The sequence below is a fragment of the Haematobia irritans genome, chromosome 1 (genome assembly GCF_050003625.1).
Source record: "Haematobia irritans isolate KBUSLIRL chromosome 1, ASM5000362v1, whole genome shotgun sequence".
NCBI lineage: Eukaryota > Metazoa > Arthropoda > Insecta > Diptera > Muscidae > Haematobia > Haematobia irritans.
The window spans coordinates 237,494,260-237,520,815 of record NC_134397.1 but is presented as its reverse complement, the minus strand read 5'-3'; the positions used below and the strand labels follow the sequence as shown (position 1 = coordinate 237,520,815).

At 26.7% G+C, this 26,556-nt stretch overlaps 1 protein-coding gene across 4 annotated transcripts in view; it reads left to right on the top strand.

Annotated features, from left to right (window-relative positions):
* Positions 1–26,556, top strand: part of LOC142235782 (sodium-coupled monocarboxylate transporter 2) — a 406,987-nt gene that overhangs the window by 132,401 nt on the left and 248,030 nt on the right. For all 4 annotated transcript variants that reach the window (XM_075307130.1, XM_075307217.1, XM_075307062.1 and 1 more), the window contains one exon: positions 13,204–13,977. The gene's annotated coding sequence lies outside the window, so the exon portion shown is untranslated. The remainder of the gene's footprint in view (positions 1–13,203; positions 13,978–26,556) is intronic.

Here is a 26,556-nt window from a genome sequence, read left to right as displayed (position 1 = left end):
TTATTTTTCTATAGCAAATTTTGTCAACATTTTATTTTTCTATAGAAAATTTTCTCAACATTTTATTTCTATAGAAAATTTTGTCAAATTTTAATTTCTGTAGAAAAATTTGTCAAAATTTTATTTTCATAGAAAATTTTCTTAACATTTTACTTCTATAGAAAATTTAGTCAAAATTTTATATTTCTATAGAACATGTTGTCATTTTTGGTTTTGTTTCTATAGAAAATTTTGTCAAAATTTTTTTCTATAGAAAATTGTGTCAACATTTTATTTCTATAGAAAATTTTATAATAATTTTATATCTATAGAAAATTTTGTCAAAATTCCGTTTCTATAGAAAATTTTATCAAAAATTTATCTCTATAGAAAATTTTTTCAACATTTTTTTTCTATAGAAAATTTTGTTAAAATTTTATTTCTATAAAAAATTTTGTTAAAACTTTATTCCTATAATAAATTTTGTTAAAATTTTGTTTCTATAGAAAATTTTGTTAAAAATTTATTTCTATAGAAAATTTTGTGACAACTTTATTTTTATAGAAATTTCTGTCAAAATTTTATTTCTATAGAAAGTTTTGTCAAAATTTTATTTCTATAGAAAATTTTCTCAATATTATATTTCTATAGAAAATTTTATTTCTGTAGAAAATTTTGTCAAAATTGTATTTCTACAGAAAATTTTGTAAAAATTTTATTTCTATAGAAAATTTTTTCAACATTTTTTTCTATAGAAAATTTTGTCAAATTTTTATTTCTATAGAAAATGTGGTCAACATTTTTTATTTGTATAGAAAATTTTGTCAAAATTTTATATTTCTTTAGGACATGTTGTAATTTTTTTTGTTCCTATAGAAAATTTTGTTAAAATTTTATTTCTATAGAAAATTTTGTAAAACTTTTATTTCTATAGAAAATTTTGTAAAAATTTTATTTCTATAGAAAATTTTGTTAAAATTTCTTTCTATAAAAAATTTTGTTAACATTTTATTTCTATAGCAAATTTTGTCAAAATTTTATTTCTATAGAAAATTTTGTCAAATTTTAATTCTATAGAAAATTTTGTAAAACTTTTATTTCTATAGAAAATTTTGTAAAAATTTTATTTCTATAGAAAATTTTGTTAAAATTTCTTTCTATAAAAATTTTTGTTAACATTTTATTTCTATAGAAAATTTTGTCAAAATTTTATTTTAAATAAAAATTTCTTAACATTTTATTTCTATAGAAAATTTTATTGCTGTAGAACATTTTGTCAAAATTTTACTTCTAAAGAAAATTTTGTAAAAATTTTATTTCTATAGAAAATTTTGTCAAAAATTTTTTTTATAGAAAATTTTGTTAACATTTATTTCTATACAAAATTTTGTCATAATTTTATTTCTATAGAAAATTTTGTCAAAATTTTATTTCTATAGAAAATTTTTTCAACATTTTTTTCTATAGAAAATTTTGTCAAATATATATTTCTATAGAAAATGTCAATTTTTTTTTGTTTCTATAGAAAATTTTATTTCTGTAGAATAGTTTGTAAAAATTTTATTTTTATAGAAAATTTAGTCAAAATTTTATTTTTATAGAAAATTTTGTAAAAATTTTATTTCTATAGAAAATTTTGTAAAAATTTTATTGCTATAGAAAATTTAGTCAAAATTTTATTTCTATAGAAAATTTTGTCGAAATTGTATTTCTATAGAAAATTTTGTCCAAATTTTATTTCTATAGAAAATTTAGTCAACATTTTATTTCAATAGGAAATTTTGTCAAAATTTTATTTCTATAGAAAATTTTGTCAACATTTTTTTCTATAGAAAATTTTGTCAACATTTTTGATTTCTATGGAAAATTTGTGAAGTTCCTCTTAGTCGGAGAGGTATAATTTTCTAAATCTACCATAACATCAAGATTTCTACCATGTGCCAGTACAGTAAAAAATCTATCATTTTTGGTAGAATTCTACCAACTGTGGCAACCATGATCAAATCTAATCTAAATCTTGCGAGAGATATATATGGGTGTTATATTTAAATCTATGCTATGATGTTGACCAAATTGGCGTATTTAGAATGGTGATTCTAATCTCTGTGCAAAATTTCAACTAAATCGAAGTGAAATTTTAGCCTCTGGGGCTACATATGTGCATATCGGGTGAAAATTTCGAGATCGACTTAGGTTGCACGGTTGATAGAATTCTACCAAAATTGGTACATTTTTTACAATTTGGTAGTTTGGTAGAATTCTTGATGTTTTAGTAGATTTTCCATAATATTCCTCTACATGTAAGAGGTACTTCATAATTTTTCTATAGAAATAAAATGTTGACAAAATTATCCATAAAGATAAAATTTCGTAAAAATTTTCTATAGAAATAAAGTTTTGCGAAAAATTTCTATAGAAATCAAATTTTGCGAAAATTTTCTATAGAAATCAAATTTTTGCGAAAATTGTCTATTTATAAAAATTTTGCAAAAATTTTCTATAGAAATAAAAACAAAATTTTATTTCAAGTTTCTATTGAAATAAAATTTTGTCAAAATTTTCTATAGAAATAAAATGTTGACAAAGCTTTCTGAAAAAATAATTTTTTGCAATATAATATTATTTTGGTAAGATTTTCTCCAATTGTTGGTAGATTCAAGACTCAAGTTTTGACTGTGACTGTAGTGGTTCGCATTATTTTAGTACGCGATCGATAACTTCGTATCTGGAAAGTGTTCGTATAGAAGCGCAATATAGGATCACATGGTTTCTTCGCCTAAAACATTCTTGAAATTCAATAAAATCATGTTTTTGACTATGGCTTTTACAAAATCGAGATTTTCTTCCCGCCGGAACTTGTTTGTTTTGCTAAATTTGTAAGAGACAAAAGACTTTCTTAAAATATTAAAATATTTTGGCAAAACTATTGCACCATAAAATGTCTATACAGAAGGTACTAAACCATTTGTGGGGGTACTACTACCTTACGTACTGAAAAAGTACTATAGTACTGCATTTTCTATCCCTGGAGGGAATATAGTTCAAACTACATATACCATTGCGAAGAATTCATCTTGGTTTTTTTTTATGGAATTTCATATTTTTATTTCCTAACATTTTCCATCAATTGTAACCACCTTGTCACCTGGTTTTTTAATGTTCTTCATAATATTGAGTATTTCTCAAAGAACCAATTCATAATTATAAAGCACGTAGCAATGACATTCTCACAACAAATGAAAACAATTGTCATGAGGTAGGAGGTATATGATATGAATGTGAATGATAGGGGGACGTTGTGAGTGCAATAATTTATAATGATTGTAATTAAAAACGTCACACATATTGCTAGCAAGAGTCATACAAATGTCATTTCATTTTTAAGTGTTGCCTTAAAATGACATTGTAGAAATGCATTTGCAACCATCGTAGATGCATGGAATTCGTCTTCTTTCTTTATGGCAACTATGACGACAACAAAAACCCAAATACAAATTGTGTATAAAGGGTGTTCATGAACAAGGTGATGAGTTTTCAAAACTCATAATTTGCGAATTTTTCTATGCAAGTGCCCACAGCTCGAAGCAACTCCTTAGCGCCTTCCATTCGGAATGAGAACCGTAACTCCGGTCAACTAACTGGAGGGATTGTAAACTCGGAGATCGCAGTGAGGGAACTATATATACGAAACAAATCTGTGGGGAAATTGTAGATCTGAATATATCAGTGGGATAACTGCAGATCCAAAGTACTCAGTATGGGTATTGTAAATCCGAAGAACTCAGTGGAGGGACTCCAGATTTGGATAAATCAATGTGGTAACTATTGAACTCAGAGGAGGAACGTTAGATTCTAAGGAAATAAGAAGAAGAACGGTTAATCTGAAGCTTTTTTTGGGCATCAGGGACCTACTGCACTTTTTGGAACTTCAATAGCTCATTTTTCAATATATCAAAATTTTAAATTAAATATGAAAACAAAAAATGCGATCACCCCAACGCATTGTCCCCTGTAACATATGGTCTATTCCTTGTCTTTAGTGTGTCATAAGAATAAACGAACTAGCATTTGATGGAGTACATGGTGCTACTGCAATTATACAATAAATGTTCACTTTTTTTCTTTTGTACCCCCTCATTTTTTTATTTTATTTTGTGATACGGTATGCCACAACATTTGTTATCGTTTTTCCTTCTCGTTTCTCCTTTCTGAAAATCATATTGAAGAAAATTTCTCTCCAAGGAACAAATGGAACCCCACATTTGTCACGAACAAACGAAAATTTAGAAATGGAATTTTTTGCAAAGATTATTAAAACCATATGGTCCCAGAATTGCAGATTTGGAGAGTAAGAGGATGAAGGAAAAAAGCTCTGACTTTGATTTTAGACAAAGATGTTAGTTAAATGTCAACTTGGAATTGGCAAATTTGTCCTGCGTAATGGACGCAAAACCACAATCCAGCCAACCACAAAATCGAAGCTAAAACAGAGATTATATTTGATGATAAACAAAAAAAATAAGAAATTTATGGACAGAGTATCGGGTGTAGACTCGTTAAACAGTCAAAAGACTTTTAAATTATATTCTGTTATAAATTGTAATAATAAATAAATTTTGAAGTAGCGTGACATCTGATGAATTACAATGAAGTCAAAATTTAGCAGACGTTCAGGGTCTGCAAAAAAATTTGCAAAAGTCCTCCAACGGATCGTGACATTCTTGCTGAGATCGGGAGATTTTGAGCTCTTCGAATTTCCGGCGATTTCGTGAAATTTGAGATGTTTGTTACTATTATCTCGGGGAAGGGTAGTCGGAGTGGAATTTCTTACGTTACCCGAACTGACTATTTCACGTCGGGTACTGACAACAATTTGCCAGCGAAACTAAATGGGAAATGTGGTCCCGAAGATTTCAATGGGGGAATTGTAAGTCCGAAGAGCTCTTTGAGGGAACTGTGGATCCCAAGAACTCAGTGTGAGAACTAGAGATTCAAAATGCTCATTGGGGGAAGTGTAAATCCGAAGATGTCAGTGAGTGGACCATAGACCCGAAAATCTCTGAGTAAGAACTGAAGATCTAAAGATGATAGTGGAGGAACTGCAGGTCCGACGAACTCAGTAATGGAACCCTCCGAATCACACAGTGATGGATTCGAAAACCATCGAAGAAGATTCAAAGAACTCACACTGAGCAACTAGCCGTAAATCCAAAGAACTTAGAAAGGCAACAATTTGCCAGCGAAACTAAATAGGAACTGTGGTCCCGAAGATTTCAATGGGGGAATTGTAAATCCGAAGAGCTCTTTGAGGGAACTGTGGATACCAAGAACTCAGTGTGAGAACTAGAGATTCAAAATGCTCATTGGGGGAAGTGTAAATCCGAAAATGTCAGTGAGGGGACCATAGACTCGAAAAACTCTGTTTAAAAACTGTTGATCTTAAGATGACAATGGAGGAACTGAAGGTCCGACGAACTCAGTAATGGAACCCTCCGAATCATACAGTGATGGATTCGAAGACCATCGAAGAAGATTCAAAGAACTCACACTGAGTAACTAGCCGTAAATCCTAAGAACTCAGAAAGGAGACTCAAGGGAAGCTCTAGTGTGGGAGCTCTAGTTTTGGAGTTCTAGTTCCGAATATTATAATGTGGATCGGACTGTAGATCGGAAGAATTCAGAGTCAAAACTGTAAATCCGAACTTAGAGGTGAAATTATAACTCCAAAGATATGCCCGAAAAATTCTGTGGGAGAACTTTTTATCTGAAGATGTCTATATGGCACCCAAAGATTCGGAGACCTCAGTTTGGGAACTGTAAATCCTAAGGTCTCAGGGGGGGGATCTCTAGAACCGAAGTATTCAGTATGGAAACTGTAGTTTGGAAGAACCCAGAGTGCGGGAGCCACCGTGGTGCAATGGTTAGCATGCCCGCCTTGCATACACAAGGTCCCACGTCCGATTCCTGCTTCGACCGAACACCAAAAAGTTTTCAGCGGTGGATTATCCCACCCCAGTAATGCTGGTTACATTTCTGAGGGTTTCAAAGCTCCTCTAAGTGGTTTCACTGCAATGTGGAACGCCGTTCGGACTCGGCTATAAAAAGGAGGTCCCTTGTTATTGAGCTTAACATGGAATCGGGCAGTACTCAGTGATATGAGAGAAGTTCACCAATGTGGTATCACAATGGACTGAATAGTCTAAGTGAGTCCGAAGGACTCAGTGGGGGATCTCTAGAACCGAAGAATTAAGTGTGAGGACTGTTCTTTGGAAGAACCCAGAGTGAGAAATGTAGATCCGAACAACTGGGAGTAAGAACTGTAACTCCGAACAACTCAGAGTGAGAAGTGTAACTAACTGTGAGAACTATATACACGAAACAAATCTGTGGGGAAATTTTAGATCTGAATATATTGGTGGGATAACTGCACATCCGAAGTACTCAGTAAGGGAATTGTAAATCGGAAAAACTCAGTGGTGGAACTAAAAATTCGTATAATTCAATGTGGTAACAATAGGTTCGAAGAACTCAGTGAACGAATGCTAGATCCTAAGGAAGCAGGAGGAAGAACTGTTATACCGAACAGACTGAATATGTGAAGAAAATATAGCTTCGAAGATGTTGGTTAGGAAACTGGAAATCCGAAGAACTCACTGATGAAACTCTGGATCTGATGATTTTAGTATGGCACCCATAAATCTGAAGAACTCAAAGTGGAACTTGTAGATCGGAAGAATTCAGAGTGGAAACTATAAATTCGAAGAACTCAAATTGTATTGGAATTGTAAATCAGAAGATATGCCCGAAAATCTCTGAGGGAGAACTATATATCTGTAGATGTCGATATGTCACCCATACATCCGAAGACCTCAGTTTGGGAAATGTAATTTTAAAGGACTCAGTGGCAGATGTCTAGATGCGAAGAATTCCGTGTGGGAACTGCAGATCGTAAAAATTCGGAGTGAGAACTGTAGATCCGAAGAACTAGGAGTAAGAACCGTAACGCCGCACAACTCAGTGGTGCAAATCCAAAAATCTCAATGGAGGAACTATATTCCCGCAAAATTCTGTGGAACAACTTTACATCTGAATATATCAGTGGGTACATCCAAAATACTCAGTCTGGAGACTGCAAATAGGATGAACTCAGTAGGGAAACGGCAAATCCAAAGATGCCGGTGGGAGAACTGTTCATCCGAAGAACTCTCTTACGGGAACTCGCTACAGCGCTCATACACAAGGAGATAAGGAAGATTTAATTTTTGGGGGATGGTCACAATGAACCTTCATTTCGCTCCGGCAGGTATACTATAATTTTTGATTGTTTGAAGACTCTCATAATTTGGTTTTTATTTACTTTTCCATTACTGATAATGTGAAACATGCATATAAGGCTGACACTTTTAGGATCCACTCTCATGATATATGAAAAATTGCTTTCCTTTCGCAATGAAACCATCCAAGTTTATTGCCCACTGTGCAACATCAATGACAATGAAATAAATCATATGCATGTCCACATGCGTATGCAATATGCTATCAATCATATCATAACTAATGTCACACCATTAGCATATTGTATTTCGTGTTTAGCAAATAAAAAATTATTTGAATTTAATTTGAATATTTTGTCTGAACAACTGATATCTCATGTCAAAATAGAATTCATCAACCACAAAAACAAAACAAACAAACTTCTTATCAAAAATGTCGCTTTGATGATTTTGACATTAATTCTCATTTTTTTTTGTTTGTTATCGCTACTCGAACTCAAAAAAAAAATTTGCATTATATCTACAAAACTAATAACTAAACGACCAACAAAAACACCGGCAATGACCAACAGCAACAACAACATCAACAAAAATGGCAAATATGTATTAAAACAATAGCTAAAGTTTGAAGCATGAAAGCAATTAGTCAAAAAGGCAGCCATGTGCATCTCACTGAGAATGACATTATGACAACCACTAACATCCATGTAATGACTATGACAGTCATTTGTTTTTGTTTTTTTCTCTCTCTCTCTTGCTCTACTGTAACTACTCAGAGCATGCCAAGTGGTAGTTGAAAAATTGATGGAAAAGGCGTTACAGCAACAAAAAAACATCGTAGAAGGGACTATGAAAAAATCGCTACATCAATTACTGACGTTTCAAGTTGTAAAACTAATAAAAAAGGAAGAGTTTTTTAAACAATTTTTTTGGAGAGCAAATACTACAAAACATTGAATAAATTAAGAGATAAATCCATGCCTCTCATATAGCACTTTGGACGACACAAAACGAAAAGAGCAAATGTTTTAATGGATGTATAAGAATGGCTGAGAAAAAAAATTCTCTTTAACTTAATAAAAATATCACAATTGCCTTATTCAAATATTCATTATATTTTAGTGACAGTTTATCGAAGGAATTTGTATGGTACTAGTGGGTTTAAAGTTTACTTAACTATTAACTACAGTACTGGTGGTAAATTTTACGCTCTCTTATTGATTTTGTTTTTTAATTTACTCTCTTGAATTGAGTGCTATCAATGCTTGTTTTGCTTAACTACAAATCTGATATCTTTAATTTCTTACTTTAGCAATTTAAAAAATCTAACTCATATTAAAAGCAAACAAGTATATACGGCCGTAAATTCGGCCAGGCCGAAGCTTATGTAACCTCCACCATGGATTGCGTAGAAGCTACTAAATACTGTCATCCACAATCTAATTACTTGGGTTGCGGTAACAATTGCCGATGGCAAGGTATCTTAAAACTTCTAAACACCGTCTTCTAAATTGTAAGTTAGTTCATACGGGGGAGCCACCGTGGTGCAATGGTTAGCATGCCCGCCTTACATACACAAGGTCGTGGGTTCGATTCCTGCTTCGACCGAACACCAAAAAGTTTTTCAGCGGTGTATTATCCCACCTCAGTAATGCCGGTGACATTTCTGAGGGTCTCAAAGCTTCTCTAAGTGGTTTCACTGTAATGTGGAACGCCGTTCGGACTCGGCTATAAAAAGGTGGTCCCTTTTCATTGAGCTTAACATGGAATCGGGCAGCACTCAGCGATAAGAGAGAAGTTCACCAATGTGGTATCGCAATGGACTGAATAGTCTAAGTAAGTCTGATACATCGAGCTGCCACCTAACCTACCCTACCTACCCTAGTTCATACGGGGAATATATTCAACTAAAAAAGGCCGATTAAATACGTATATAATTCAATGTGACAAAATTTTCTATAGAAATAAAATTTTGACAACATTTTCTATACCAATAAAATTTTGACAAACTTTTCTATAGACATAAAATTTTTAGACAATTTTGTATAGTAATAAAATTTTGACATAATTTCCTATAGAAATAAAATTTTGACAAAATTTTCTATAGAATTAAAATCTTGACAAAATTTTGTATAGTAATAAAATTTTGACAAAATTTTGTATAGTAATACAATTTTGACATAATTTCCTATAGAAATAAAATCTTGACAAAATTTTCTATAGAAAGAAAATCTTTAGAAAATTTTGTATAGTAATAAAATTTTGACATAATTTCCTATAGAAATAAAATTTTAACAAAATTTTCTATACAAATAAAATTTGACAAAATTTTGTATAGTAATAAAATGTTGACATAATTTCCTATAGAAATAAAATCTTGACAAAATTTTCTATAGAAATAAAATCTTTAGAGAATTTTGTATAGTAATAAAATTTTGATATACTTTCCTATAGAAATAAAATCTTGGCAAAATTTTGTATAGTAATAAAATTTTGACAAAATTTTGTATAGTAATAAAATGTTGGCAAAATTTTCTATAGAAATAAAATTTTGACAAAATTTTCTATAGAAATAAAATGTTGACAAAATTTTGTATACTAATAAAATCTTGACAAAATTTTGTATAGTAATAAAATTTTGACAAAATTTTGTATAGTAATAAAATTTTGACATAGTTTCCTATAAAAATAAAATCTTGACAAAATTTTCTATAGAAAAAACATTTTGACAAAATTTTCTATAGAAAGAAAATTTTGTCAAAATTTTATAATTTCCTATAAAAATAAAATCTTGACAAAATTTTCTATAGAAAAAAATTTTGACAAAATTTTCTCTGGAAATAAAATTTTGACAAAATTTTCTATAGAAACAAAATTTTCTATAGAAACAAAATTTTCTATAGAAATAAAATTTTGACAAAATTTTCTACAAAAATATAATTTTGACAAAAATTTCTACAGAAATAAAATTTTGACCAAATTTTCTATAGAAATAAAATTTTGAAATTTTTTTTAAAGAAATAAAATGTTGACAAAATTGTCTATAGAAATAAAATCTTAGCAAAATTTTCTATAGAAATAACATGAATTTGGTTGGATGAATTTTGGTTTTTCAAGAGGCCACCGAGATCAAATATGGGGATCGGTTTATATGGGGGCTACATATAATTACAGACCGATATGGATCAATTCCTGCATGGTTGTTAGAGACCATATACCAACACCATGTACCAAATTTTACCCGGATCGGATGAAATTTGCCTCTCTTAGACGACCCACATCTGGGGGTTAGTTAATATGTGGGCTATACGTAAAAGTGGACCGATGGACTACTTATGCCAAGTTTCAATTCGATAGCTTGTTTCGTTCGGAAGTTAGCACGAATTCAACAGATGGATGGACGGAATTGCTTTGATCGACTCAGAATTTCACTATGACCCAGAATATTTTGTCAAAATTGTATTTCTGTAGAAAATTTTCTCACAATTTTATTTTTATAGAAATTTTTCTCCAAACGTATTTCTACAGAAAATGTTGAAAAATTTTTATTTATATAAAGAATTTTGTCAAAATTGTATTTCTATAGAAAATGTTGACAAAATTTTATTTCTTTAGAAAATTTTATCAAAATTTTATTTCTATAGAAAATTTTGTCAAAATTTTATTTCTATAGAAAGTTTTATCAAAATTGTATTTCCATAGAATATTTTGTCAACATTTTTGTTTCTATAGAAAATTTTGTCATAATTTTATTTCTATAGAAAATTTTATTTCTATAAAAAATGTGTGAAAATTTTAGTTCTATAGAAAATTTTATTTCTTTAGAAAATTTCATCAACATTTTATTTCTATATAAAGTGTGTCAACATTTTATTTCTATAGAAAATATTGTCCAAATTTTATATCTATAGAAAATGTTGTCAAAATTTTATATCTAAAAAAATTTAATTTCTATAGAAATTTGCGTTACAATTTCATTACCATGGAATATTTTGTCAAAATTTTATTTTTATAGACAATTTTCTCAAAATTTTATTTCTATAGAAAATTTTGATACAATTTTAATTCTAAAGAAAATTTTGATACAATTTTAATTCTATAGAAAATTTTGATAAAAATGTTGTCAAAACTTTACTTCTAGAGAAAATTTTGTCAAAATTGTATTTCTATAGCAAATTTTTTCAATATTTTATTTCTATAAAAAATTTTTGTCAAAATTATATTTTTATAGAAAATTTTCTCAAAGTTTTATTTCTATAGAAAATTTTGATACAATTTTAATTCTATAGAAAATTTTGATAAAATTTTAATTCTACAGAAAATTTGGTATAGTAATAAAATTTTGACATAATAAAATAAAAACTGAAAAAATTTTCTATAGAAATAAAATTTTGACAAAATTTTCTATAAAAATATAATTTTGACAAAAATTTCTATAGAAATAAAATTTTGACTAATATTTTCTATAGAAATAAAATTTTGAAAAATTTTTTATAGAAATAAAATTTTGACAAAATTCTCTATAGAAATAAAATCTTAACAAAATTTTCTATATAAATAAAATCTTGACAAAATTTTGTATAGTAATAAAATTTTGACAAAATTTTGATAAAAATTTAATTCTATAGAAAATTTTTCAACATTTTATTTCTAATAGCAAATTTTGTCAAAATTTTATTTTTCTAGAAAATATTGTCAAATTTTTACTTCTATAGGAAATTTTGTAAAAATTTTATTTCTATAGAAACTTTTGTCAAAATTTTATTTCTATAGAAAATATTGTCAAAATTGTATATATACAGAAAAAGTTTTCAAAATTTTATATCTAAAAAAACTTATTTTTTATAGAAATTTGCGTCAAAATTTTATTACGATGGAATATTTTGTCAAAATTTTATTTCTGTAGAAAATTTTGTCAAAATTTTATTTCTGTAGAAAATTTTGTCAAAATTTTATTTCTTTAGAAAATTTTATCAAAATTTTATTTCTATAGGAAATTTTGTAAAAATTTTATTTCTCTAGAAAATTTTGTCAAAATTTTATTTCTATAAAAAATTTTGTCAAAATTTTATATCTCAAATAATTTAATTTCTTTAGAAATTTTTATCAAAATTTTATTTCTATAGGAAATTTTTGTTTTCAAAATTTTATATCTAAAAAAACTTATTTTTATAGAAATTTACATCAAAATTTTATTACGATGGAATATTTTGTCAAATTTTGTAAAAATTTTATTTCTCTAGAAAATTTTGTCAAAATTTTATTTCTATAAAAAATTTTGTCAAAATTTTATATCTCAAATAATTTAATTTCTTTAGAAATTTTTATCAAAATTTTATTTCTATAGGAAATTTTTGTTTTCAAAATTTTATAGCTAAAAAAACTTATTTTTTATAGAAATTTACGTCAAAATTTTATTACGATGGAATATTTTGTCAAAATTTTATTTCTGTAGAAAATTTTGTCAAAATTTTATTTCTGTAGAAAATTTTGTCAAAATTTTATTTCTTTAGAAATTTTTATCAAAATTTTATTTCTATAGAAAATATTGTCAAAAATTTTATTTCTATAAAAAATTTGTCAAAATTTTATTTCTAAAGGCTGTCGAATGTGACACCGAGAATCTTGGTGCAATTTTTAGTCGGAATTGTTTCGGCGTCGGCCATCTTATATATATATATAAATTAGTTTAGTATAGTTCGAATTTTTTGCACTAAACTTAATTTTTACATATTATCACCTCACTCTATTTTAGGAAATTAATAAATTTCCAAAGGGATTACAACTAAAATCTGATGTATTCTAATCAAGTTTATCTATATATTGTATATAAATTTTAATTTTATTTACTTTTATTTAAAAGAATATAAAACATATTTTGTCTATATGCACAACTTATAATTAATCAATTAATAATTCTCTCTCACTCCCTTTTCTCTTTCATTTTTAGAAATCTGTTGAGATACAAATAAATGTTCACACACACACACATGCATACTAATTGAATAATTTGTAAACGTAAGAATCTGCTCCGCTCATAAGGGAGTGTGGTTGTGTGTGCGTATTGCACTCATCTAAAAAACTCATGTGGCTCATTATGCTTCAATTAAATCACAACGTTTATTAAGACATTGTAAGATAAAAACCAAAGCTACACACAACGAATACTAACGTCAACTTGGTAGTCTAAAAGGAAGTAAAAACACTTACATGCATCATTGACAATTACAAGCAAACCCCTTTACCTAATCACCAGCCAGTCATCCAGAAATAAATTCTAAGACGGCATATATGAAGCCAGCATCAAAACAAACGGCAGCCAACTAGGTTACCCTTAGTATTTAATGAGCGTCAGATCTTAACCCATTTAATTTCCCCCTTAAGTTGATCTACTCTCTTAACATCAAGGCGTGTGGTTGGGAGTATTCGAGAGTGTGTGTTTATGTGTGAGTGTCAAGGTTACCATAGATTTTGCCGTCATCCTTCAGTGCACAAAAGAAAAAAACCATCAATTACTGTGGCTGCTGTGACAGCATCATTGCTTGTGCGCTGAACATTGTTCGCATCGACAGACAAGCCACAGTGACTTTCAAATTAGCATAAATTAATTAATTACTCTCGGCCTCTTCGTACCCTCATCCCTCATCCATTGATAGTACGTTGCTGTAGAAGATCTCCTCCTTGGCAAGTGAGCAAGGACTTGGACTTCGTAGTAAAAATAAAGGTAAGTATATACCCGCCACTTTAATGTTGTGAAAAAATTGACATTGGTTTCGCAAGACCATAACACATGTCTGGAGGCTTGCGAATGGTGGTGGGCGTTTATTCGATGTTTATATGTCAATAATACGCCTACAATTAACACCTTAGTTTTGAGTTTATATAGCTAGACTGGGGTAATTTATCGAATGGTCTTTAAAATGTATAAGGGGTTGCTCGCATTAGCATGATTAATGATTAATTCATATTGACTACTAAATTATTTTATATTAAAATTGTTGTTCTTTATTAGCATGGCAATCTTGAATTGTCTTTCGAGAATACTAAGGCGAAAACACGGTTCGAATGGAGGTTATATTAATAAGAAATGATTATTACACCAATTTCTCACGAAAATTAAAGCTAGTTATGGCGACCACGGAATAAAGTGTTTTCTTTTTCAATGAAAACAATTTTACAGTTGCTTTTACACTCAGGTAACCATTGCAATGCCCGCCATACTTGGAATAATTCATAACACAGGGGAATTTCGCATGCCTTTTATTTGATTCCGTATTTAGTATTTTTGTTTCTACCAAATATTTGATGTAGAGATCGACTTCACATACTCTTCTGAAGCGATATAGCTCTAAATTTTATTATAGAAATTTTATTTATAGAAAATTTTGTGAAAATTTTATTTCTAAAGAAAATTTTGTTAAAATTTTATTTTTAAAGAAAATTTTGTTAACATTTAAGTTGCATAGAAAATTTGTCAAAATTTGATTTCTATGGAAAATTTTGTCAAAATTTTATTTATATAGAAAAATTTTTACAAATTTTATTTCTATCGAAAATGTTGTCAAAAATTTATTTCTGTGGAAAATTTTGTCAAAATTTTATTTATATAGAAAATTTTGTCAAAATTTTATTTCTATAGAAAATTTTGTCAACATTTTAAATTTTTAGATAATTTTGTGAAAATTTTATTTCTTTAGAAAATTTTGTTAAAATTTTATTTTTAAAGACAATTTTGTTAAAATTTTATTTTTAAAGAAAATTTTGTTAAAACTTTATTTGCATAAAAATTTTTGTCAAAATTGTATTACTGTAGAAAATTTTGTCAAAATTGTGATTCTGTAGAAAACTTTGTTAAAATTTTATTTGTATAGAAAATGTTGCCAAAATTTTATTAGTATAGAACATTTTGTCAAAAATTTATTTATATAGAAAAATTTTGTGAAAATTTTATTTCTATAGAAAATTTTGTGAAAATTTTATTTATATAGAAAATTTTGTGAAAATTTTATTTCTATAGAAAATTTTGTCAACATTTTTTTATAGAAAATTTTGTCAATTTTTTTTATAGAAAATTTTGTCGATTTTTTTTTAGCAAATTTTGTCAAAATTTTATTTCTATAGAAAATTTTGTCAAACTTTTATTCTTAAAGAAAATTTTGTTAAAATTATATTTGTATAGAAATTTTTGTCAAAATTTTATTTCTATAGAAAATTTTGTCAAAATTTTATTTTTATAGAAAATTTTGTTAATATTTTATTTTTATAAAAAATTTTCTTAAAATTTTATTTTTAAAGAAAAAAAATTTTATTTGTATAGAAATTTTTGTCAAAATTTTATTTCTATAGCAAATCTTGTCAAAATTTTATTTCTATAGCAAATCTTGTCAAAATTTTATTTCTCTAGAAAATTTTGTCAAATTTTTACTTCTATAGAAAGTTTTGTCAAAATTTTATTTCAATAGAAAATTTTGTCAAAATTTTATTTCAATAGAAAATTTTGTCAAAATTTTATATTTAATTTTGTCAAAATATTTTTATAGAGAATTCTATCAAATTTTTTTTTATAGAAAATTTTGTGAAAATTTTATTTCTATAGAAAATTTTGTGAAAATTTTATTTCTATAGAAAATTTTGTTAAAATTTTATTTTTAAAGAAAATTTTGTTAAAATTTAAGTTGCATAGCAAATTTTTTTGAAATAAATTCTATTTTATAGAAAATGTTGTCACCATTGTTTTTAGAAAATATTGTCAAAATTTTATTAATATAGAACATTTTGTCAAAGTTGTATTTCTATAGAAATTTTTTTAAAAATTTTATTTCTATAGAAAATTTTGTGAAAATTTTATTTCTATAGAAAATTTTGTTAAAATTTTATTTTTAAAGATAATTTTGTTAAAATTTTATTTCTATAGAAAATTTTGTGAAAATTTTATTTCTATAGAAAATTTTGTGAAAATTTTATTTCTATAGAATATTTTGTTAAAATTTTATTTGTATAGAAAATTTTGTCAACTTTTTATTTCTATGGAAAATTTTGTCAACAATTTTTATAGAAAATTTTGTCAATTTTTTTATAGAAAATTTTGCCAATTTTTTATAGAAAAATTTGTTACATTTTTTATAGAAACTATTGTAAAATTGTTTTTGATAGAAAATTTTGTCAAAACTTTATTTTTATAGACAATTTTGCCAAAATTGTATTTCTATAGAAAATTTTGTCAAAACTTTATTTCTATAGAAAATTTTGTAAAAATATTATTTCTATAGAAAATTTTGTAAACATTTTATTTCTATAGAAAATTTTGTCAAAATTTTGTTTTTTTATAGAAAATTTTGTGAAAATTTTATTTCTATACATTTTTTTTTTAATTTTATTTGTAAAGAAAATTTAGTTAAAATTTTAGTTGTATAGAAAATTTTGTCAAAATTTTATTAGTATAGAAAATTTAGTCAAAATTTTATTTCTATAGAAAATTTTGTAAAAATGTTATTTATATAAAAAAGAATTTGTAAAAATTTTATTTCTATAGAAAATTTTGTCAAAAATTTATTTCTATAGAAAATTTTGTCAAAAACTTATTTCTGTGGAAATTTTTGTCAAAATTTTAATTTCAATATTTTTTTTTAGAAAATTTTGTCAAAATTGTATTTCTATAGAAAATTTTTTCAAAATGTTATTTCTATAGAACAATTTGTAAAAATTTTATTTCTGTAGAAAATTTTGTCAAAAATTTATTTCTGTATAAATTTTTGTCAAAATTTTATTTCTATAGAAAATTTTGTCAGAATTTTGTTTCTGTAGACCATCGACCGTTACAAACAGTCGACCAAGTCATTATACGCTGCACGATATATGCTCTGCCGTAGTTTGGTCCATTCGCGGCGAAGCACTATATTTAGATGATGGACTAGTTGTTATTTGATAGAGACAACCTTACACTCATTATCTTACTCTCCAAAATGCCCAAATGGGCAAATTCCAACGCATTGAGATGTAGATATTTGTGTGGCCCTTGCGATGTTGAAATGAAACGATGACCCTTCTTATTAAGACATTCATGCATGAGTGCTGAGTCCTGTTGGAATGTCCACGTTGGGCGGACGAAATGAGTGTCTATCCAGGACTCCAAAAATAACGAATTCGAACGGGAGCGACCATCGACCATGACAGTGTCGCCCACATGGTAATAGAGACACTTGTGGGGCAATCGAAGGTTTAAATTTCATCATTCAAATCTTCTTCCCATATCATTAATTTGGAATGGCTTCTCATCGAGCAAGCGAATCAAATCCTTTCCAGTTTAATTTTTTGTGCATCGGTGAGCTCTTGCATTTCTTGGAACTTCAATGATTTTGGACTAAACTCATTTTTCATTCTTTGCACGCAGAGAAGGAATATGATCTCCTCAAACATGTTTCAAGAGCAAAATGTTATTTTTATATGGTGACCATGTAACATGTTTGTCACTAAAATGTTATTTAATCGTCAAATATAACCTGCTTGCCGAAATCAGATACATGATTTCCGAGAAAATAACATGGTTGCGAAAACCATGTTACATGGTCACCACCCAAAAATAACATTTTGCTCTTAAAACATGTTTGAGGTGATCATATTCCTTCTCTGGGTGTGGTGCATGCGTTTTCGCATGCTGGAATTACTTCACGAATAACTTTATTTCTGAATGCAATAGATCAAAATGCTTATGTAAGATTTAGACAATAAAATGAACTGTAACTAGTATAAATTTATCAGATGTTAAACGAGCGATTTGGAAATACCAACCCGAAGTTGGATGCGATATTTATCAGCCACCCTTTCAATTTTTATAATACATAATCTCAAAAGGCGAAAGTCGATTTTTTTTACAATTTTAAAAAATCGCTTCTTTTGCAATTTTCGAAAATGTCGAATGTCGACTTTCTCAAATTAAAAATGTTCGAGTTTTTCAAAATTTTCAAGAGTCAATTTTACGATTTTTATTATCCCATTACAATCCCGAATATGAGTGACTATGAAATTGTTATAAATATACCATAAATATTTTGTGTTACAATTTAAATCATATTTTCTTTATGATTTAATTAAAGTTTCAGTATAAGATATTCATCACATAGGTATTTGGGTTCTAGGTATAATTTTTAGTACCATTAATAAAGTAAATTCATTTATTAGAATTTTTTCCGAATGTTCCAAATAAATGAATTCCCTAAATTATTCATATAAGGCCTTAGCAAAAGATATAAAATAAAATTAATTTCAATTTGCAGGGAAACTGGTTTCAATTTATTGGCCAATAAATTGTTCTTACTTTTAAACTTTCATCACTTTCCATTAAATAGACTTTAAGACCTTTAATATATCTATTCAACCAAGTTTTAAGTCCTTTAAGTTTTCCATGTTTTTCTTTCTCAGTTTTCCCAATAGAGCGGTTGCCATTGCCATGTTACCTCTAGTAATGCTGTTAAGCAGACATATTTTTCAATAAATCGTCGACGAAAAGTGAAACAAACTTGGTAATTTTAAATCCTTTTCACAGGTAACCCAGAACAAAAAACCCAGAAGCAAAGGACTTAGAACTCCTTCACCATTATTACATGCAAAACCGGAAGAAAAATAATCCTCCCCACCATTATCATGTCCCTGCACCCCACCATAGCCTCAACCATCCAGTACCTCCAAAAAATACAAACCTTTTCCCTCATTTTCATCCCTGGTAACAAAAATTTATTTGCATACTTTGTTTAAAGGGGCTTTACTGCGCTTATTCTGTTGCTTTTACTGATTCTGTCAAAATATTTTACACGGTTGGCAAAGGTGATGGTGTTGGAAAAACAAAATTCTATGACATACAATGTTCTTGTAGAACTAACAGTGGTCCTACAGCGATTTCCCATGATGGTGATGAAAAAAAATGGAAAACAATATTGATTAAATAAACTGGACATTTTTTTATGGAGTTGCATTGTTTTCCTTATATATCCTTTGGTGAGATTTGGTTTTTCAATGAAGGGCTGTTGTTTTTTGTCGTCCAGGTTTCGATGGTTTATTTATTTCCCATAGCACAAACAAAGGGGCTTTTGATGCAACAACCAAAAATTGTTTAGAAGCAATATAGACATAGTAGAATGACCCCCACCACCAAACCAGTGTACCCAAAAGAGAAGGAATATGTTCTCTATGGATTCTGAAATAGGAATCAGAGAATGAAAAAATGTTTCCACAAGAGAATATATCGCAATGTTTACTCAATTTACTCTTGAATATGTGAGAGCAAACACTCCATTGATCCATATACTCAACAGTGTTGCCGACTATTCAGAAGCACAAATAGCTAGATAAAATAAAAAGTATAGGCCAAAATAGGTAGATTGTGTAAAAAATAGTCAAATAAACAAATGAAATTAATATATTTTTTAAATAAAATTTTAAATAAGTATTACTATATTTAAATAAGTATTACCATAATATTTAATTCGATTATTATTCTACATTATTGATATTGCTACACCCATAGAAAAAATCATGAACGTCGTGGCCATTTCGAAACGATCCGTTCATGAAAGTTAATCAATACACATGTGTTGTCAAACTGAGAACAGTTGGGGTCAATCTGACAACGTAAAAATGTCATCATACGTTGTCAAAACAACAACCAGCGTTTATGATCTGAAAACGTAATGATTACGAATTTATAAACAAAATTAAAAAAAAAGACTTCCGCTACCGTGACTCGAACCTGTGTTACCCGCACAATACGCCTTAGCACATTGCATCAACGGCGGAGTTGCCATAACAACAGCTAACGATTATTTTAAGATTTTTCATGGCCAAAGAAAAACGAATGGCGTTCATGAAATCGTGAACGCCCGTGGACGAAATCTCGAAGTTTCCGTTTTGGTTTTTTGTGAACGTTTTCGTTTCATTATGACAAAGTCCGTTCACGATTGTGAAATGCAATTTTTTCTATTAGTGTATAAGAATCATTAGTTTCAATAATTAGGTAAGTTTTGGATATAGTGTAGGTATACAAAATTCGAAAATTACATTTTTTACCGATCGACTATTTCTTGTATAAAAGTCGAAATCAACTTTTGGACATATTACATTTCTTATAGAAAAAAAATCAGTGACCAAATTTTTCTATAGAAATACAATTTGTACAACATTTTCTATAGAAATAAAATTTTAGAAAGTTTTTCGAAAAAAAAAACAAAATTATGCAAAAATATTTGACAAAATAGAATTTTAATGAAATTTTCTATTGAAAAAAACGTGTATAGCATTTTCTATAGAAAGTTTTAACAAAATTTTCTATAGTAATAAAATTTTGGCAAAATTTGCTAAAGAAATAAAATTTTGACATAATTTTCTATAGAAATACAATTTTGACAAAACTTTCGAAAAACAAAAATAAAATTATGCAAAACTTTTAACAAAATAAAATTTTCTATAGAAATTAAATTTTGACAACATTTTCTTTAGAAAAAAAATTTTAGTAAAATTTTGATAACGTTTCCTATAGAAATAAAATTTTGATAAAATTTTTCTATAGAAATAAAGTTTTGGAAAAATTTTCCAAAAAAAATAAATTATGTAAAAATATTTCACAAATTTTAAAGCTGATGGCCTTCGTAGCCAATGCTTTGTCAGTCCTTTTGTTTTATCTTGTATTTATTATAAGATCAAAATAAACAATAAATAAATTTTAACAACATTTTTTTTTATAGAAACCACTTTTACATAATTTTCTATGGAAATAAATTTTTGACAAATTTTCTATAGAAATAAAATGTTGACATTATTTACTATAGAAATAAAATTTAGATAAAGTTTCCTATAGAAATAAAATGTTTAACATTTTTTTAAAAATAAAATTTTGACAAAATTTCTCATAGAAATAAAATTTTCACAAAATTTTCTTTAGATATAAAACTTTGACAAAATTTTGAATAGACAAATTTTTCTATAGAAATGAAATTTTCACAATTTATAGAAATAAATTTTGACAACATTTTCCATAGAAATAAACAAATTGACAAAATTTCCTATTTTAAAAAAATTTTAACAAAATTTCATATAGAAATACAATTTTGACAAAATTTTCCATAAAAATAAAATTGTGAAAAATTTTCGAAAAAAAATAAAATTATGCAAAAATATTTGACAAAATAAAATTTTAATAAAATTTTCTATAGAAAAAAAAATTTACTAAATTTTCTATAGAAAAAAAAATTTACTAAATTTTCTATAGAAATAAAATTTTGAAAAAAAATCTACAGAAATGAAATTTTGACAAAATTTTCTACAGAAATAAATTTTTGACAAAATTTTCTATAGAAATAATATTTCTTTCATTCGTTTTGTTTTGTTATTGTTGGTTTTTGTTCTTTAATCATTGTTGTTGTTTTTTTATTTCAGCTTAAAACCATACATTGACTAAACTACAAGTGTAGCTTCGACAAAATTTTATATAGGAATAAAATTTTGACAGAATTTACTATAGAAATAAAATGTTAAACATTTTTTATAGAAATAAAATTTTGACAATTTATAGAAATAAATTTTGACAACAATTTCTATAGAAATAAAATGTTGACAAAATTTACTATAGAAATAAAATTTTTGCAAAATTTCCTATATTAAAAAAATGTAGACCAAATTTCCCATAGAAATAAAGATATGACAAAATGTTCTATAAAAATAAAATTTTGACAAAATTTTCGCAAAAAATCAAATTTTGACAAAATTTTCGCAAAAAAATAAAATTATGCAAAAATATTTGACAAAATAAAATTTTAATAAAATTTTCTATAAAAACAACTTTTACAACATTTTCTATAAAAACAACTTTTACAACATTTTCTATAGAAATAAAATTTTGCCAAAATTTTCTATAGTAATAAAATTTTGAAAAAAAAATTTTAAATAAAATTTAAAAAAAAAATTCTATAGAAATGAAATTTTGACGAAATTTTCTACAGAAATAAAATTTTGACAAAATTTTCTATAGAAATAAAATTTTGACAATATTTTCTATAGAAATAAAATATTGACAAAATTATTTACAGGAATAAAATTTTGCCAACATTTTCTATAGAAATAATATTTTGACAACATTTTTTATGCGAATAAAATTTTGACAAAATTTTCTATAGAAATACATTTTTGACAATATTTTCTATTAAAATAGAAATAAAGATGTGACAAAATTTTCTATACAAATAAAATTTTGACAAAATTTTTGAAAAAAAAATATAAAATTATGCAAAAATATTTGACAAAATAAAATTTTCTATAGAAAAAAAATTTACAACATTTTCTATAGAAATAAAATTTTGACAAAATGTTCTATAGAAATAAAATTTAGAAAAAAAATTTCTATAGAAGTAAAATTTTGAAAAAAAAATTCTATAGAAATGACGAAATTTTCTATAGAAATAAAATTTTGAAAAAAAATTCTATAGAAATACAATTTGGACAAAATTTTCTATAGAAATAAAATTTTGATAATATTTTCTCTAGAAATAAAATTTTGAAAAAAATTTGTTTGAAATAAATTTTTGAAAAAAAAATCTGTAGAAATGAAATTTTGACTAAATTTTCTATAGAAATAAAATTTTGAAAAAAAATCTATAGAAATGAAATTTTGACTAAATTTTCTATAGAAATAAAATTTTGAAAAAAAATTCTACAGAAATAAAATATTGACCAAAATTTTTACAGGAATAAAATTTTGACAAAATTTTCGATAGAAATAATATTTTGACAAAATTTTATATGGGAATAAATTTTTGACAGAATTTTCTTAGAAATACATTTTTGACAATATTTTCAACAAAAATAGAAATAAAAATGTGACAAAATTTTCTATAAAAATAATATTTTGGAAAATTTTTCGAAAAAAATAAAATTATGCAAAAATATTTGACAAAATAAAATTTTAATAAAATTTTCTATAGAAAAAAAATTTTAGAACATTTTCTATAGAAATAAAATTTTACCATTTGTTTTGTTTTGTTATTGTTGGTTTTGTTCTTTAAGCATTGTTGTTGGTTTTTTATTTCAGCTTAAAACCATACATTGACTAAACTACAAGAGTAGCTTAACCAACAGAGGAAAAGAATGTTTGTCAAATTTATTTGGGCAAAGCCCTATAGACTGCAAGATGGTCGGATGGACGCACGTTTCGGAATTACCACATTCCTCATCAGCATCCTCTACTTGCAGCAAAACTATCAACCAATTATCAGAATAAATTCAGGCAGTTTATTAAACCCAACAAAAACCACACTTGAACCCTCCGAAAAAAGGTTTTACATTGATAGCCGGCTTATGCCGAAATAAATTCGAAACAAACATATCTCTTTTGACAAAATGTTCTATGGAAATAAAATTTTGAAAAAAAAAAAATTCTATAGAAATAAAATTTTGAAAAAAAAATCTATAGAAATGAAATTTTGGCGAAATTTTCTATAGAAATAAGATTTTGAAAAAAATATCTATAATATTTGGACAAAATTTTCTACAGAAATCAAAAATATCTATAGAAATAAAATTTCGACAAAATTTTATATGGGAATAAAATTTTTACAGAATTTTCAATAGAAACAATATTTCGACAAAATTTTATATGGGAATAAAATTTTTACAGAATTTTCAATAGAAATAACATTATGACAAAATTTTCTATGGATTTAAAATTTTGACAAAATTTTCTATAGAAAAAAATTTTCTGTAGAAATAAAATTTTGGCAAAATTTGCTATACGAGTAGAATTAAAGTTAAGAAAAAAATTATTTCAATGGAAAACAAAAATGGTTAAGCTACCCTTGTAGTTTAGTCAAGGCATGGTTTTAAGCTGAAATCAAAGCATTAACAAATAAAATTTGGACAAAATTTTCAATAGATTTTTTTTAATTTGGTGGATTTGTGGTGAAATTTTCTTCATAAATGTTTTCTTCTTTTGTTAAATTATTTTTGGCACGAATGGCAAACGAGCTGCTGGCACCATATGCCAAATTTTAATCCTATCGGATGAGAAATGTGATTGCGGTTGAAGTGAAGGCTCAAGAACTGAGGATCGATTTATATGGCCCAAGAGGGCCCGTTTACAATGCTGTCTAACCTACATCAATAAACGCTACTTATACAAAAATTCAAGCCGATATTTTGTTTCCTTCAGAAGTTAGTGTGATTTCAAAAGTCAAAAGGACATAGCTGGATCGTTTCGGAATTTCACCTCGATCCAGAAAGTATATGCATTATAGAGTCTAAAATCAATATTTTGATGCAATAAATACTCAGAAGAGAGTATATCCCAATATACACACATATTGCATTGAATGAGAGATGAAGAGCAAATACACTATCGATATACTCAACACACGACACCTATTTCAACACCATTAATAGCATTCTCTGTTTCCTATATATACATGAACAACATAAATATGTTGGAGGAGAGTCCAGAGTTCATATGTTCCTGCTTGTTGTTCAAAGTCTATATAACATCGCAAAGATTGGTGTACGATAGCAATTATATTGGCAGATATATGTATTGCTGATAAACAAATACCTAAAGATAGATATTTCAGTATGCTGACGGTGGATATAAACATGCATAAACCTGAGTTTAGTGTTCCGCCTTTATCAAGAGTGCGTGCGTGTGTGGATTTGAAATAAATAAATCAAAATTCTCAAATAATCGAGGGAAAAAAGTATATTGTTTTTAACAACATAGCCACGTTGAGAAAGTTTATTTCCATACCCCAATATAGACCACTGTATCTGCTTATTTTCGTAAGTTTCCTTAAGCTTTATTTTAGGTTCATACTTTTAACACGTTTCTTGATATTTCATGAAAAATATATTAACATCAAGTATACAGAGTATAGTCGATGCATAAACTGCTGCCATATAAAATGGCATGCTAACAGAGACCAGCATTACCCAGGCTTGAATAAAGATCCAAACATAAATTTTCATTAAAAACCAAAAAACAAAAACAAATTAACAAACAAAACATTAAAATAAGGACCTCCCAAAACAAAAAACAAAAAAACATCAAAAGAAAGTGTAAAGCAATTTCTTTAGCTTATATTTTGGCCGGTAGTCTTTTCCTATTAACTTCCATCTACAAAATGTGGGTGGGTTACCTCACAAAAAAAACTGGAACTCTTCACAGTTCACAGCAGCTCCTGTAAACAGAACCACCATTTTTGGTGGCTAGAATTTTATTTTATAATTTCATAATTACTAATATACGAGTATGGCATTTCTCTGAAATAAAGAAGTGAAGCCGCCTACAAAAAAGGACATATACCATGTGAAAGGACCAACAATTCAACACGGAACAGTAACAAATAATTTTAATGCAAAAGAAGCTGTAGGCAATTTGCATACAAGCATTACAAATGTCAACAACATGGACGGCGTATTAGAGGGAGACTATGAGAGCAAGAGGGAGAAGAAGAGGGTAGTAAAATTGTTATTCCATTTATAACACCACATTTTTTTCACATTTGGGAGGTGTCCACTTTTATCAAAATTTTATTTTTATAGAAAATTTTGTTAAATTTTTTTTCCGTAGAAAATTTTATTAAAATTTTTTCCATAGAAAATTATGTAAATTTTTTTAAAGACACTTTTGCTAAATTCTATTTCAATAGAAAATTTTGTAAACACTTTTGTTTCTATAGACAATTTTATCAACATTTAATTTCTATAGAAAATTTTGTCAAAATTATATTTCTTTAGAAAATGTTGTCAAAATTTTATTTCTACAGAAAATTTTATTTCTATAGAAAATTTTGTCAAAATTTTTTTTCCGTAGAAAATTTTATTAATTTTTTTTTTCCATAGAAAATTTTGTCAATTTTTTTATAGACAGTTTTGCTAAATTCTATTTCAATAGAAAATTTTGTAAACACTTTTTTTCCATAGACAATTTTATCAACATTTAATTTCTATAGAAAATTTTGTCAAAATTATATTTCTATAGAAAATTTTGTCACAATTTTATTTCTACAGAAAGTTTTATCAAAATTTTAGTGCTATAGACAATTTTGTCAGGTTTTTATTTCTATAGAGAATTTTGTCAAAATTGTATTTCTATAGAAAAATTTGACAACATTTTTTTAATATAAAATTTCGTGAACATTTTATTTCTATAGAAAATTTTATCTATACAAAATATTGTAATTTTTTCTATTTTGTCGAATTTTATGAAAATTTTATTTCTATAGGAAATTTTGTATTTTTTTTTCTATATTTCAATAGCAAATTTTGTAAACATTTT